We start from the raw sequence: 15,440 nt of genomic DNA, 5'->3' as shown, positions 1-15,440 counted from the left end.
TTTCTGACGATTATCGCGATTGTCATATTCACAAGATATCGACTTTTCTACAACTTTTAATATACAAAATATATCGAATATTTGCACCCGAAAGGGGTGCATATTTGATTGTATATCTATATAAATAAAGCAGTAGATGTATGTATTTATGTCTGTGTGTGTGAAAATATTTAACCGATAAACTCTTAAACAATTGGTCACATTAAAACTGAAATTAACAGGAAATAGTAATCATACGCAAGGGGTGCTTTATAACGAGTACAACATTTGTTTGGGTGAACAACGCGTACAGAAATATGTCGGCAAGTTGAAATGTAAAATATTCATTCAACTTAACAGCATATTTCTATTAGTTTTGCGCATAGCTAAGAATCATTTGATTATGTCGAGTTACCTCATACGGTAGGGAACGTGGCTGGAGCGCTAAATGTTTTGGTTTCTATTCTAGCGATGGCACCCAAATCATTTTTTTAACTTTCGAAATCAGTACTATATATATATATATATATATATATATATATATATATATATATATATAGTACTGATTTCACCATATTCCCTCTGCTTCACTTTTTTTTTGTTTTCAAGTAAGATCTTTGACTTACTTGTTGTTTCATCAAATACTTCTGCATGCAAAATCCGATCCCGCATTTTGCTAATTCCTACCCTCTGATGAGAAGGAAATTATTTCTTCGAAACTCCGCGGATTAAGGACTATCAATTTATCCAGTGCTTCCTTTTCAGATTAAATATGTTTTTAACTCATTTCAAAGTGTTTTTTAACATATTTTATTAACTGTTTGCTCATATTATATATATATATATATATATATATATATATATATATATATATATATATATATATATATATATATATATATGTGGATTTACTGTTTTTAAGCACTGTTTCTATATATGGAACACAAAATTTAAATATTAACGGTTTTAAGACCAAAACTAGTGCAGATATATTTTAAAATAATTAAATACATTTATTTATTAAAACAAATCCAATATTTCGAATTATAACAAATGCTTCATCAAGAAAATCCAGGTGTTTTTTTTTTTATTTTCGCTACTTTATTTTACGTCGCATGCTAGTGGTAATCCTTGGGGTGTCTTAAGATTTTGTTTAATTCTTGAGGTAAAAAATAAATAAATAAATAAAACTAAAATACACCTGGATTTTCCTTATGAAGAATTTCTTAAAATTCGAAATACTAAACTTGTCTTGATAAATAAATATATGCTTTTATTTAAAAAAATTGTCTGCACTAATTTTGGTTTTAAACCCGTTAAAGTTTGAATTTTGGATGCAATATATCAGCAGTGCTTAAGACACAGCGAATTCCTATATAATATGGCGCATGCGTTGACCGACGCGCACACTCCAATGAACATTGGTAGATCCACTCGATCATGGTACCTATGACTCAAGGTTTGCAACTTAGAACAGTCAGGCCTCACTGATAAGCCGTAGAATGGTGAAACACGTATAGGTAGATAACTGATTTATAAGTAAAATAAATAATATATATTTATTTGTTTATGTAACAAAATATCAGACGATCTTTATAAGGGGAAAAATACTTCTAGGAAGGAGACGCTAATACCGAATATTTAATTATCGTAAAATAAACAACAACAACAACAACAACAACAACAACAACAACAACAACACACACATACACACACACATACACACACACACACACATATATATATATATTATTTATAGTATTCCGAATTTTATTAGGTTTATATAATTGATAATTCAGTAAACGTTCATATACCAATAAATTTTCAGTCAGACTAAGATGACTTAAATTGTAAAAAATCTTTAAAAAAAAACCTTGGAAGGAAGAGATGTAGGTAAAATATTTTGTATTAATTTTCCTTCAAAGGGAAATGGATTCCATATTGTTAATTGTAAAAGTGTTTTTTGTTTCAAAATGTCTGATGATAGGCTGTTCTTGTGAAAATTTTCGAACGATATAGGGTTTGAATTTGTCCGAATGGTCTTGAAACAATTGTAACGAACGATGAAATACACTATTTGTTGCTATCAATCCATTCTTTGATGTCTTGATTTTGTTAAAATAATATATATATATATATATATATATATATATATTGTGTATATTTAGGCAGCATTTTCTCATTTAGACAAATATTATTGAATAGCACGGAATTATTCTGTTTTACAATTTTCCTTTTTATCTTCTCCAATCTCTGAATAGTCCTGTTGGATCCATAATCGCGAGCGCTTTCGACAGATGTAATTCTATCATCCTCAGGCATATTGTAGAAATAAATGTAGAAATTGTTTTTTAATTTACTTATATATACATTTTTCCTAGTCACGTGGTAGCTTGTTACAAGTTAGGTGGGCGGACTTTTTTAATATATATATACTAGGGATGGAACGATTCCAGTATTTTACTGATTTCGATACAATTATTGATTCCGTATCAACGTATCAAATTCCCGATTCTGATACAATTACCGATTCCGATTCTTTCTAAATCTCTACATATTTAACTATAAAGTTGTTATTTTTCACGCTTACCGTAAAAACACATATTAAATGTGCAGATATTTTCTTAAACGTAAGGATACACTTGTGAGAAATGATCTATCGATTTTAGTTTTACTAATAGGTTAAAACCAACGGATTTTCACTATTTTAGTATTACTATCAGCGGTAAAATATTTTTCTTTAAAGAAATAAAATAAAAAGAAAAGCCAATTAAAAGAATCGTTGTTGGCATCGGAAAATAGGCACAAATTTTTCCGATTCCGATACCCCCAAATTTCCGATTTTTTTAATTCCCGATTCCGATTAATCGATCAAACACTGATATATACATTATATTTATAATTGCACACCATACTGCAAGCAAACTGCATCAACCTCTATAAAATGATATAGCTAAGTTTAGAGTAAAGGAAAGAAAAATAGGGTGATTTCATGATTTTTAATGGCAATAAAGACGCTAGTATGTCTCCGAATATATTAATTAATACAAATTCTAAGTCAACCTCGCTGGCTCCAGTCTGCCACACACACCATCTCTCCATCCCTTCTATTCGTGTCAGGCAGCCATTCGTCCGAGTTGTTTGGCTTAATGTACATGTTTACATCGGAATTGTTTATCCAAACGCAGAATGAAGTAATTAACGTTGGCTTCTCTCTTCATTAGACTTTGTTTTAAGATTAAATTGCGTGGGTCGAGACGACCGCAGGTTGTTTACGTACAAACGTGGCGAAATCGAGCGTACGTTATTAGGAATGTTGGATGCCATCGACTTTGTTGTTATTTCATAAAGTCTGTCGTGCTTCCCGCTTTTATGCTAAGGACAGATACGTGTTACCTATCGCTGAAACCCCCAAATGGAAGGACATGCAATTAGGAACCTGCTGTGTTCCTGAAAAGGATATCTTCGTTAGCGCCCCGGAATTTTATATTACTTAGATATTTTTCTTCTTACCTAAAATGTTTATGTACACACACACACACACACACACACACACACACACACACACACATATATATATATATATATATATATATATATATATATATATATATATATATAACTACTTCATTTACTCGCATAAAATTAATATACGAAAGTATAGATTTATGCGTAAACATTAAGTATTTACTTCAAAAGTGCTCAATACGTAGGTAGAGCTAGTTAGTAATTTATAAAATATATATGGCGATTAAGCTACACTGAATATTCTGCGTTTCATCCACTGTAGGATTCGTCAGGCTTATAAGCGCATAAGCCTGAGGAATCCTACAGTGGATGAAACGCAGAATATTCAGTGTAGCTTAATCACCATATATATTTTATAAATTACTATATATATATACACACACACATATATATATATATATATATATATATATATATATAGAGAGAGAGAGAGAGAGAGAGAGAGATTTGTTTTTGCGATACGTTTTGAATGAATTCAATTATTTACTAAAGTGCCATTTTACCTAAATGCGAGTTGGGAATAATTTTCCCTTTAACCAATTGTGTACCCCCATATTGGGAGCGGGATATATATTGTTTTTAAAATATAATTATCCACTGACACGTGTTTCGTCGTCTACGACTGACTGATCAGAAGGGCTGAATCTAGCGGGATTCGAAATCGGAACCCCACAGTAATGAGCCTAAACTCTTAACCTGCTCGCCCACCTCGCACGATTCTTTGGATATATCGCGATTTACATAGACGTTATTTATTTTTGTTTTTGCGATACGTTTTGAATGAATTCAATTATTTGCGAAGGTGCATTTTTACCTAAATGCGAGTTATGATTAATTTTCCCTTTAACCAATTTGGTACCCCCATATAGGGAGCGGTATATATATTGTTTTTAAAATATAATTATCCACTGACACGTGTTTCGTCGTCTACGACTCATCAGAGAGGCTGAATCTAGCGTGATTCGAAATCGGGACCCCCTCGTTTATATAAAGATGTGTATCTGTGGGTGTCTGTGTTATGTCCTTTTGTCTGTCTGTCCGTTCTTTTTTTTCTCAGAAACTAGTAGGCAAATCTGGCTGAAATTTTGCATGGGATTAATACAATACCATATTTATCTAGAAGTTTTCTCGAAAACTATTGGGTCGATCTGGTTGAAATTTTATAGGGACCTTTGTTATAACAAGGTGCAACGATCTAAGAATAATGGTATCAATTCGATGCACAATTAAGCATTAATAGGGATTAATAGAGATAATTATTTAAGGCAAATTTAGCATCAATTGAAGCAAAAATCAGCATGCTTTTTAACAATATCCAACTGTCAATTTTGCATATATATATATATATATATACATATATATATATATATATATATATATATATATATATATATATATATATATATATAGTGCAAAATTTTGTTGAAAATTCAACGACTCACGTTTTCTTTTTATAACCTCCATTTATTTCCTTGAGATATATATATATATATATATATATATATATATATATATATATATATATACGAGCAAACAGTTAATAAAACATTTAATAGTTTGGTTTTATCGAGCTTTTACATCTGACTGAGATGACTTTATAAATATTAATTCTTTAATATTTACAATATACTTTTTAGTTTTACCATCTTGGATTATTTTGGTAAATTTAATTGTAATTTTTATTTTATATATATATATATATATATATATATATATATATATATATATATATATATTTATATATATACACATATATGCATATATATGCGTATATATACATATATATGCATATATATGCACATATATATGCATATACATACACACATATATATATACATATATACATATATAGATATATGCATATGCATGCCTCTGTGGTACCAGTCTTCAAGAATTCTGGTGAAAGAGCTGATCCACTAAATTATCGCCCCATTAGCCTCCTCCCGCTTTTCGCCAAAATATTTGAGTTCTTAGTTAATCAAGCCCTAGTTCAGCACCTAACAGCTGCTAAACTCCTGACTGACAAACAATATGGATTCAGGCAAGCCCGTTCAGCACAGATATCTTAACTGTAGTTTCTGAACGTATATACCGTTCATTGGATAAAACAGGGGAGGGTAGAGCGGTGGCCCTTGATATATCTAAGGCTTTTGACAGGGTATGGCACGATGGTCTTCTAAGGAAAATTAGATCATATGGAATCACTGGAAGAATTCATAATGTAATTAAATCCTTCTTAAGTAATAGAAAAATCAAAGTTGTCCTCGATGGTCGTACATCCAAACAATATGACATAAATGCGGGAGTACCTCAGGGGTCTATCCTTGGACCTCTATTATTCCTGATATTCATAAATGACCTCCCTGATAAAATTGTTGCGGAGATGGGTATATTTGCCGATGACACCACTCTCTATAACAGATATGAGGGGAAAACAAATGAACACATATCCAAGGAAATGGCAGAAACTCTAGAGGATGACCTCCAATCCGTAGTGGAATGGGGACAAAAATGGTTGGTCACATTCAATGCTGCTAAGACTAAGCTTGTTTCCGTCAATAACTACAAGAAACCTTCTCTACCACCAATAGCAGTGGCTAAGAACACATTGCCTGAAAGTACTTCTTTTAAACTCCTCAGCCTAACGTTTACAGGGAACATGAACTGGAATAGATACATTGAGAGCATTGCCAAGGCTGCTGCAAGGAAGGTTGGCACCCTCTACCGTGCTAGAAAACTACTTACGCCTGACAGGATCCTATACTTCTATAAGGCAACCATTCGCCCATGTATGGAGTACTGTTGTCACATCTGGGCTGGTGCATCTGCTGCTTGTCTCTCGCTCCTGGACAGGGTTCAAAAGAGAGTCGCTAACCTGATAGTTACTGAACTGTCATCTAGGCTTCAGCCTCTGTCCCATCGACGAGATGTTGCATCCCTCTGCGTGTTCTACAAATACTTTAATGGTGAATGCTCTGACGAACTGCAAACACTTGTACCTCCCCGACGTAACTACCTCCGACAAGCTACTAAGTCTCATCCCTTTATTGTAGAGATCCCTAGGTGTAAGAAAGCCTTTTACTGCAATAGTTTCTTCCCAAGATTCTGCTTTCCTAACTGCAATGATATGCAGAAGTTCAAGTGTAATGTTAACAAACATCTTTCTACTCATCTCCCTTCATAATACCCCGCCAATTAAGTCCCTGATAGTAGCCCCTGCTTCAAAGTGGCACTGTGCCTTGCTTGGGGTGAAAATTGAATAATATATATATATATATATATATATATATATATATATATATATATATAAAACTTTTAACACTGAATACATCTTATGATAAACCTGTTATAATAGATTGTTTTGGTTATTGCAAACTTATAATACACACACACACACACACACACATACACATATATATATATATATATATATATATATATACATGTCAAATATTGATTGTTGTTAAAATAGATTTTTTAATGTTTACTCCACTATTCTGTACCTTCTATAATATAAATCTCTAACGGCGGTTTGTGTGCATGTATGTATGTATGTATGTTTATTTATATGTCTCACTAAATCTTTTGTCAGACGCATCGTGCCTGGTCGAGATCGGTACCATCTGAGAGAATCATCCCTCGGTTGCATAATATGTAAGAGTTAGAAAAAGTGGTGAATTATTTCGTATAGAAATAAAGTTTTAAACAAAGTGACGGTCAGTAAAATTGTCTTTTCCAATGCACGCGTCAAGCGTTATTTTTTTTTTTTTTAATTGTTTTAACTAAAAGATTTTCCAACGTTATTCTGAGAACAGTTATGTTGTCCAGTGAATTAGGAGATTACCTCTTAAGCCTTGGTTTTGACGTTCGCGTACACGTAAGGGTGGTCTTTTTCCTTTTTTTTTGTTTTGTAATTACAGCTGATAAACAATTCCCTTATTTCGATTTTTTTATCAGAGGTTTAAGTAAACTGAATGTTAACTTTTATTTAAAAGAAACAAAAATTCCAATCCAATAAGGATAAACAAAAAACAAAACAGGGTTACAAGATTTTTAAAGTTTGCATTATTTATTTAGCATTTTATTTTATCAAAACAAAATATTTTTCTTATTTCGAGTGTTACGTAATGTAATTTTTTGATATCGTAACTGCGAATTTCTTTTTCTTTTTATAAGTCAAAACTAATCACCTATTCGATTGATACAAATTCCACTTTGTTATTTATAAAACTGAATTATTTTCGTTACAACACACTGTAACGAGAAATCTTTCTAGATTGAGGCAACATAAAAGAAGTTTGCTTAAGTTCTCAATATCCGGAGAATAGCATCTTATCTTCGTATTCTTCTTCTGGTGGGGAGTTTTTCACGTACTTCTTTTTCTGGGTGATTACATTTTCTTGTTTTTATCCGTTCCTTCCTCGCGGTTTCAACGTACGTTTTGAAGGCGTTATTTCGATAGCTCGTAAAGTCGTAAGTGCGCCATGTGGCAGCCGACTGACTAGTTTCCTTTTCTTTTACCTCCTTTTCCTCTTAGCGTTAGAGGTTCAAGCCTGGCTATTGCGGCTAATTTTTTTTTTTGCGCTCGTACTCGCTGCTATTTTCTTTTTTTAGGGGTTTGGTAAATATTTTTGTTAGTTTCTTTGCGCTCGCACGGGTACTCGATCGAACAAAACCTTTCTTTTTAAGGTTGGGTTGCAATACCACTTCTCCCACCCAGGAAACGCCGAGTGTCCATGCTAGTTAAATATATAAGTTTGAATCATAATTTCGATTTTTCGTAGGTGCTTCATAATTTTGACGTATATATATATATATAAAGAGGTATACTTGTTAAAAACAAGGGTAAAACGTGCTCAATACATAAGTAAATATATATATATTATATATATAAAATCATCCACATACAGTACTGTTTCGCTGTATCACAGCTCATTAACTAGCTCAAGGGAGGATCGAAACCCGACCGCCCGTACGACAGTCAAGGCTTTGAACCATAACGCCAATCAGCAACTGCTGTGCGGGCAGTGAATTAACGATATTTTACATCGTCCGAATACCTAAGCTAGATTTGTTTACACAAAATATCGCTTAATATGGTATATCGTGTATCACTTCTCAATATGCTCAACTCAAGATAAGGAGCATTATAGTCATCCACATACAGTACTGTTTCGCTGTATCACAGCTCATTTACCGTTATGAATATTATGTAATTATATGAACTAAATATAAATACTAAATTAATGAATTATAAAATAGGATATTTTTATGTAATTTGTAGCAAGCTCATGATTATATATATATATATGAATATTATGTAATAATATGAACTAAATATAAATTATAAATTAATAAATTATAAAATAGGATATTTTTATGTAAATTATAGCAAGCTCATAATTATATATATATATATATATATATATATATATATGAAGCTCATGATTATATATATATATATATATATATATATATATATATATGAAGCTTATGATTATATATATATATATATATATATATATATATATATATGAAGCTCATGATTATATATATATATACATATATATTAAGCTCATGGTTATATATATATATTAAGCTCATGATTATATATATTAAGCTCATGATATATATATATGTATATATATGTATATATATATATATATACATATATATATATATATATAATCATTACTATAATTATTTTTGAATACCTACAAGACATAGTGTTTTATTCTTTCAGGAATCATCAGTGCAGGGTGTCACGATTGTGCTAACCGGGAGATTCGAACTCAGTAACGAAGCCATCTTTAATTCCATATATGACTTATATATCAATTTTTGTCAATTTTTTCATTCCGCCATTAACTCATCAGAAGAATAGGAACTCATCAACGTTAAAAGAATATAAATGAAATATGGACATGATTACAAAATCCAAAACATCGGAAGAGAAGTTGCAATTGTGCTTTTTTTTAGTTACGCCATCATTTTAATGTAATCCACTACGCTAAATCTATCTATTAACAAATTGTCGTCATATTGTTATAATTTACATAAAAATATCCTATTTAATGCTTTATCACTTCATTATTTATATCTAGTTTATATTTATTTTATTAGATAATATTCACAACGGTCAAATCGAGACTGTACGTATTTAGGCTTATTTTATACGAAACTAATTATTAAATTTCATGAATTTGTATACGATAATCACAGTTGATTGGTTAGATTTAAACTTTGCCTTACTATAACCTAATTTATTACATTAATTAATAGTTTTATTATGTATATTTCTACGTTTAAACATACTTCTTTTATTGCCATTTAGTTAGGGTTAATGAACCATTTATTTTTATTAATTATACAGATTTCTTGATTTTTTTCTGATACATTTGTTTATTTTCTCCATTTAAGGAAAACAATTTTCTTTCAGAAGTATAATGAATCGTCTCCCTTATATAATCTATTTTTTTACATTTTTTTTTTAGATTTTATGAGTTTTAATTGTACTAATTTAATGTTAATGTTTTCTAATTTCGTAATTTTATTTATTTATTTTTTTTATCATTTGTTGATTATATTTGAATTTGAAGATAGGTGGGAGGTTAACGAGAAACTGGGGATGCGTCTCCGAAACGATGTGTGAAGCCGACCAAGCAAAACTTTATCCAAAGCACAACCATCCATTATTTTGTGTGCGAAGAAGATTTCTTTGCAGGAAGAAAATCCTAAGAAGACCAACTTGGAGACGCACGGCGATAGCGGGGGGGGGGACGACGGAGAAATGCTACGTCGCGCGATATCCTATTTGTAATGAGCATATTTACGTATGGACGTTTATACCATTGCTGAATACCTATTTACAATGCCTCCCCACGGGACAGAGTTAGACACCAGGGTCCTTTTTTTACGTGGAGAAAAGGTACAAAAATAAAAAATTGTCTCAGTCACGAAGGACTGCTCCTTCACCGAAAGAGAACAAGAAATGGAAGTACAGCATCTGAAGAACAGATACTACACTTTGAGATATTAAATTTTTTATTCACAGGAAATAAATACAATTGGGAAAATGAACAAAAATACTACACTTTGATCTTGACTGAAAGGCCAGGTAGCACCTCCGAGTTCTGTAATAACAGTTATTGTGAAGTCAAAGGGCTAGTGTGACGTAACGTGAAACAAAGTAAAAAAGTTACCAAGATATAATTTTTTATAAACTTGTATATGATATTATATTGACGCTGTTGTTTCTCTTCATTTCTTTTCTTCTGCACGTCGGTAATCCTTTATCAGTAAACGTTTTCTTCATGCAGAAAAGTTGATTAAAATGTTTGAATTGTAGTTTATTCCAAAGAGAACATGATCACACATAATAGAGAGACTTGACCTTTTTTATTGTATTTTCATTCCAAACAATGCACAGTGAGACATACTTGCAGGGGTACTATGTAGGGAGTTGAGCAGCAAGGTATGTTTACATTACACTTAAACTTCTGCATGTCAGTACGGTCGGAGAAGCAGGAACTAGAAGGAAATTCCAGAGTCTAGCAGTTCTGGGGAAGAAACTATTAGAATAGAAGGCTTTCTTACATCTAGGGATCTCTACTGCTGCTTGTCGGGTTTGTCGGGGGTATTTACGTCGAAGAGGCACAGGGGCTTGTAGTTCGTCAGAGCATTCACCATTAAAATACTTGTAGAACAGACAAAGGGATACGACATTTTGTCAATGGGACAGCAGTTGAAACCAAGCTGACAGTGCAAGACCTATTAGGTTGGCGACTCTCTTTTGAACCCTGTCCAGGAGTGTGAGACTAGTAGCAGATGTACCAGCCCGAATGTGGCAACAATACTCCATACATAGGCGAATGGTGGCCTTGTAGTTGCACAGGATAATCTCAGGCGTAAGTAACCTTCTAACACGGTAGAGAGAGAGAGAGAGAGAGAGAGAGAGAGAGAGAGAGAGAGAGAGCGAGAGCGAGAGCGAGAGAGCTCACTTTCTTTCCAGCAAACTTGGCAATGCCTTCAATGTATCTGTTCCAGCTTATGTTCCCCGTGAACGTAAAGCCGAGAAGTTTGAACGAAGTGCTTTCAGGTAATGTATCATTAGCTATGGCTATTAGTGGTTGAGAAGGTTTCTTGGAATTATTAAACACTGAAGATTTGCATGGTCGTTACCGTAATCAAGGGGCATCAGATCCATAAATCCAAGTTGGAAAAATCAGAAGTTGAAATTCCGTCAACATTTTGAGTGTGTCCGAAAATTTTTTAAGCTCAAAATCAAAAGTCAACGAGCAACGTTATATTATTATATATTGGGATCCTGCGCCGGTAAGTAGCAATTATGTTCACAAGTATGAAGCGTCATATTGGTGCAATCGGGTTGACCTGGCAGCAATTGAAGCGGAGGTCAAGAGTTAGACTTTCTAGACAAAACACGTGTCGAACGTGTTGATATAAGGGAATAACATCATGTGTCAGAGGAGAGTATAGAAGGTTTTGGAGAGTTTCCCGTCAGAAGTCAAGCGAACAGGGCGCAAAAACAATGTAAGAATCTAAGTGAATGCTGCCTAAAGACTCAGTCCGTACGTCGCCGATCATTAAGACGTAGTTTTAAAAAAATAAGTAAAATCAAGTAAATTTGTTAGAGAAAACATTTAGTCGGAGCCAGTAAATAAAGAGCAGAGGGGTCAGAAATGGCGATAGTCAGAACGTAGGTCGGACTTAAATTAGCGTGCAACTTTTAAAGTGGAGAAAAACACTTTGGAACAAAAAGTTGCCGAAAATAAAACCCAAGGCTCCGTCGTTCGCGAGGAGAATTTCCACTGCAACTTTTTCATCAAGATAAGTCCTAAGATGGACCAGATGTGTTTCCTGATTGGCTACATGTTGAAACCTGAAATAAATATTATTCATCCTTTGTGTTGTAAATTATCTCTAATAGTTATAGTCATTGTTGTCCTGTTTTGAACTGTATTTAAACGTACATACACATACAACGAACTTTAGATAGGCGACCACATGTATTAACACACGTATATACACTCGCATACAATCATACACTAGACGATAATAGAAACTCATAAATGTATACACGATTTACATACCACGTGTTATACAGACTCTGCCAACACTCTAAAAATATTAACGAACATTTAAAATTTTCTTTTGTAAATTTCTATTTTAGACATTCATAAAATATCTTTTTTTTGAGAATTTAAGCTTTTGAACAAATTATTTTGCTTGTGTTTTTCATCTAACATTTCTATCGTTTAATATATATTTATAATATATTTAAAATATATTTAAAATATATTTAATATATATTTAATGTATATTTAATATATATTTGTATATATTTAAAAATATATTTAAAATATATTTATCTTTTAAGTTTAATTATAAACCTAAACGATAGCTCTCACTGAAAATGTCTCACCCCCCCCCATATCTTCCGCCCAAATGTGAACCTCTGAAAGACTTAATAAGAATCTACGTGAAAACCTGCAAGGATATGGACAAGAAATGACCCCCCCCCATCTCCGAAAAAAAAGATCGGGTGTTTAGCAGACCTCTCTAATGTCGGTTTTCCTATACAAATTAATTGCTTTATTTTATTTATCTGTCCTGGCGAAGAAAGCTTTCTTCCTTAAAAAAAAAAAAAGAAAAAAAAAAAGCAAAACAAGGAAGCAGTGTAATAAAGAAAAATTTAATTAAAAAAGGCGAACAACTCATTTTTGATCAGACGATTTCTCCGAACATAGATTAAAAGACCACATTGTAGAACTAGAAAAAATACAAATGTATAGGCTTTCGTTTTAATCTTAGATAGTAGCGAAGATTACAAACACCATTTGCCGTCTTCTTTAGTGAAGATTGCAAGAGAGGCTTGAAATGATAATAAAAGAGAAACAAGTTTGTAGTCATAGAAACTAGCAAGACCACACGGCGTTGTCGGTATTATTAAAAGTTTATTATCCCTTCCTGCCTTTCCCTATAAAGGGGAAAACACGCATGTCACTCGTCGTCAGGACACACGGAATAAAAGGAAAATACACCCAAGTACATAAATACACAATTTATTACCATATCGACAAACGCAAATAAAGACAGTCACTTTACACAATAAAACAAATACAAGATATATTCCACCCACGTCAGGTTTGTATTCAGCATGAGGAATAAATGTTCGCTATCGTGTAAGGTAGGACGGTTTTCTCACTTTGATGAACTGACTTTACTGTATGAGGTAGAATTAGGAGCTACCCCCCCCCGTCTCCCGGCCGCTTTATGGGTTTTAATCCACCGCAGAGAAAAACGTGCTCTCACGTCTGCTGCTTTGATCTCTCTGCTAAAGGGAAATAATCCACCAGTGTCCACAGTAACTGATGTTGTTTTCCTTTATCCCTTGACATACAGTTTATTCACTTGTACAACCTTTACTTATACCGAACAGTGTTGGCAATTGAAGAAATCATGTAAAAAAAAAAAGATGTCGGAGATTGAATGGGCTGTAAAGCAACTTTCAAATGGTCAGGCTCCATGTGATGACGACATACCTGCAGAAGTATACAAATGGGGAAGCCAACTGTTAATCAGGAAACTAAGTGCCCTATTTTCATTAATATGGGAACTTGGTACTGTGTCACAACAGTTCAAAGACGCGTCAATTATTCACCTGTTTAAGCACAAAGGAAATATGTGTGAGTGTGATAGCCATAGAAGAATTTCTCGTTTATCTGTTGCTGGTAAAATTCTAGCTATATAATCTTAAACATACTCAATGGTTCAATCTGTAAAACTATGCTCCCAGAAACCCAGTGGTGGTTTAGGGCAGGAAGAGGCACTGGAGACATGATCTTCAGTCTGCGGCAACTACAGGATAAAGCGAGGGGAGCAAAATAAGGACTTTTTTATATTCATTTATCTCGCAAAGGCGTTTGATACCGTCTCTAGGGATGCCCTGTTGACTGTTTTGAGGAGGCTCGGTATTTCAGACAAAATGTTGAATGTGATTGTTTCCTTTCACTGGGAAATGGTGGCGACGACATTACGATCAGGCTGCGAACAAAGTGAATCATTTGGAGTGTCAAATGGAACTAAGCAAGGATATGTCCTTGCTCCGATCCTATTTGCTCTTTTCTTTTCATTGATGCTTAAGACAGATTTCAAGAACGCTTCGGGAGGTATAGGTGTTGAGTATCGATCAAGTGGAGGATTATTTAACCAGCAACGGTTCAAGGCCAAAACCAGCACTTCTGTGCAGATTTTTCTTGATCTCCTTTATGCTGATGACTGGGTTCTTGTCACCCATAGTCTTGATGACAAGCAGAACGTCCTCAATAGCTTCTCTGATGCAAGTAAGGTCTTCGATCTTACAATTAGCATAAAAAAGATTGAACTTATTCACCAGTCGAAACCAAATGCTACGCTCTCTTCACAACCAGTGGCATATGTTGATGCTAAAGCTTTGAAAACAGTATCTTCTTTTACATACCTCGAATTTGTTGTGCCTGATGATGCTATATTGTAAAAGGACATCCAACGTAGAATTAATAAAGCTAGTGAGGCATTTGGTAGATTGCGACACAGACTCTGAAACAGCCACTCTAAAAGTGAAGATGGCAGTTTACAAGTATGTTGTTCTGGCTACTCTTCTGTATGGTGTCGAAACGTGGCTGTTGTATCGCAAGCAAATAAATCATTTTGAGTCCTTCCATAGGAGATGTCTGCGTTCTATTTGCAATGTTGGATGGCAGGATCGTGATCCAATTGTGAATTACTGGAGAGGTGTGAAATCACTGGTATTGAATCATTTTTGATTAGGATACACATGCGGTGAGAATGGATGACTCAAGATTTCCTAAGAACATTTTTATGGGCAACTGTTTCTTCCTTAGAACTGCACGCCTGTGGAATTGTCTTCCGTT

Source organism: Euprymna scolopes, chromosome 28, assembly GCF_053919585.1.
Source record: "Euprymna scolopes isolate OS-2025 chromosome 28, ASM5391958v1, whole genome shotgun sequence".
Lineage (NCBI taxonomy): Eukaryota > Metazoa > Mollusca > Cephalopoda > Sepiida > Sepiolidae > Euprymna > Euprymna scolopes.
Note: the sequence above shows the minus strand (reverse complement) of the source record.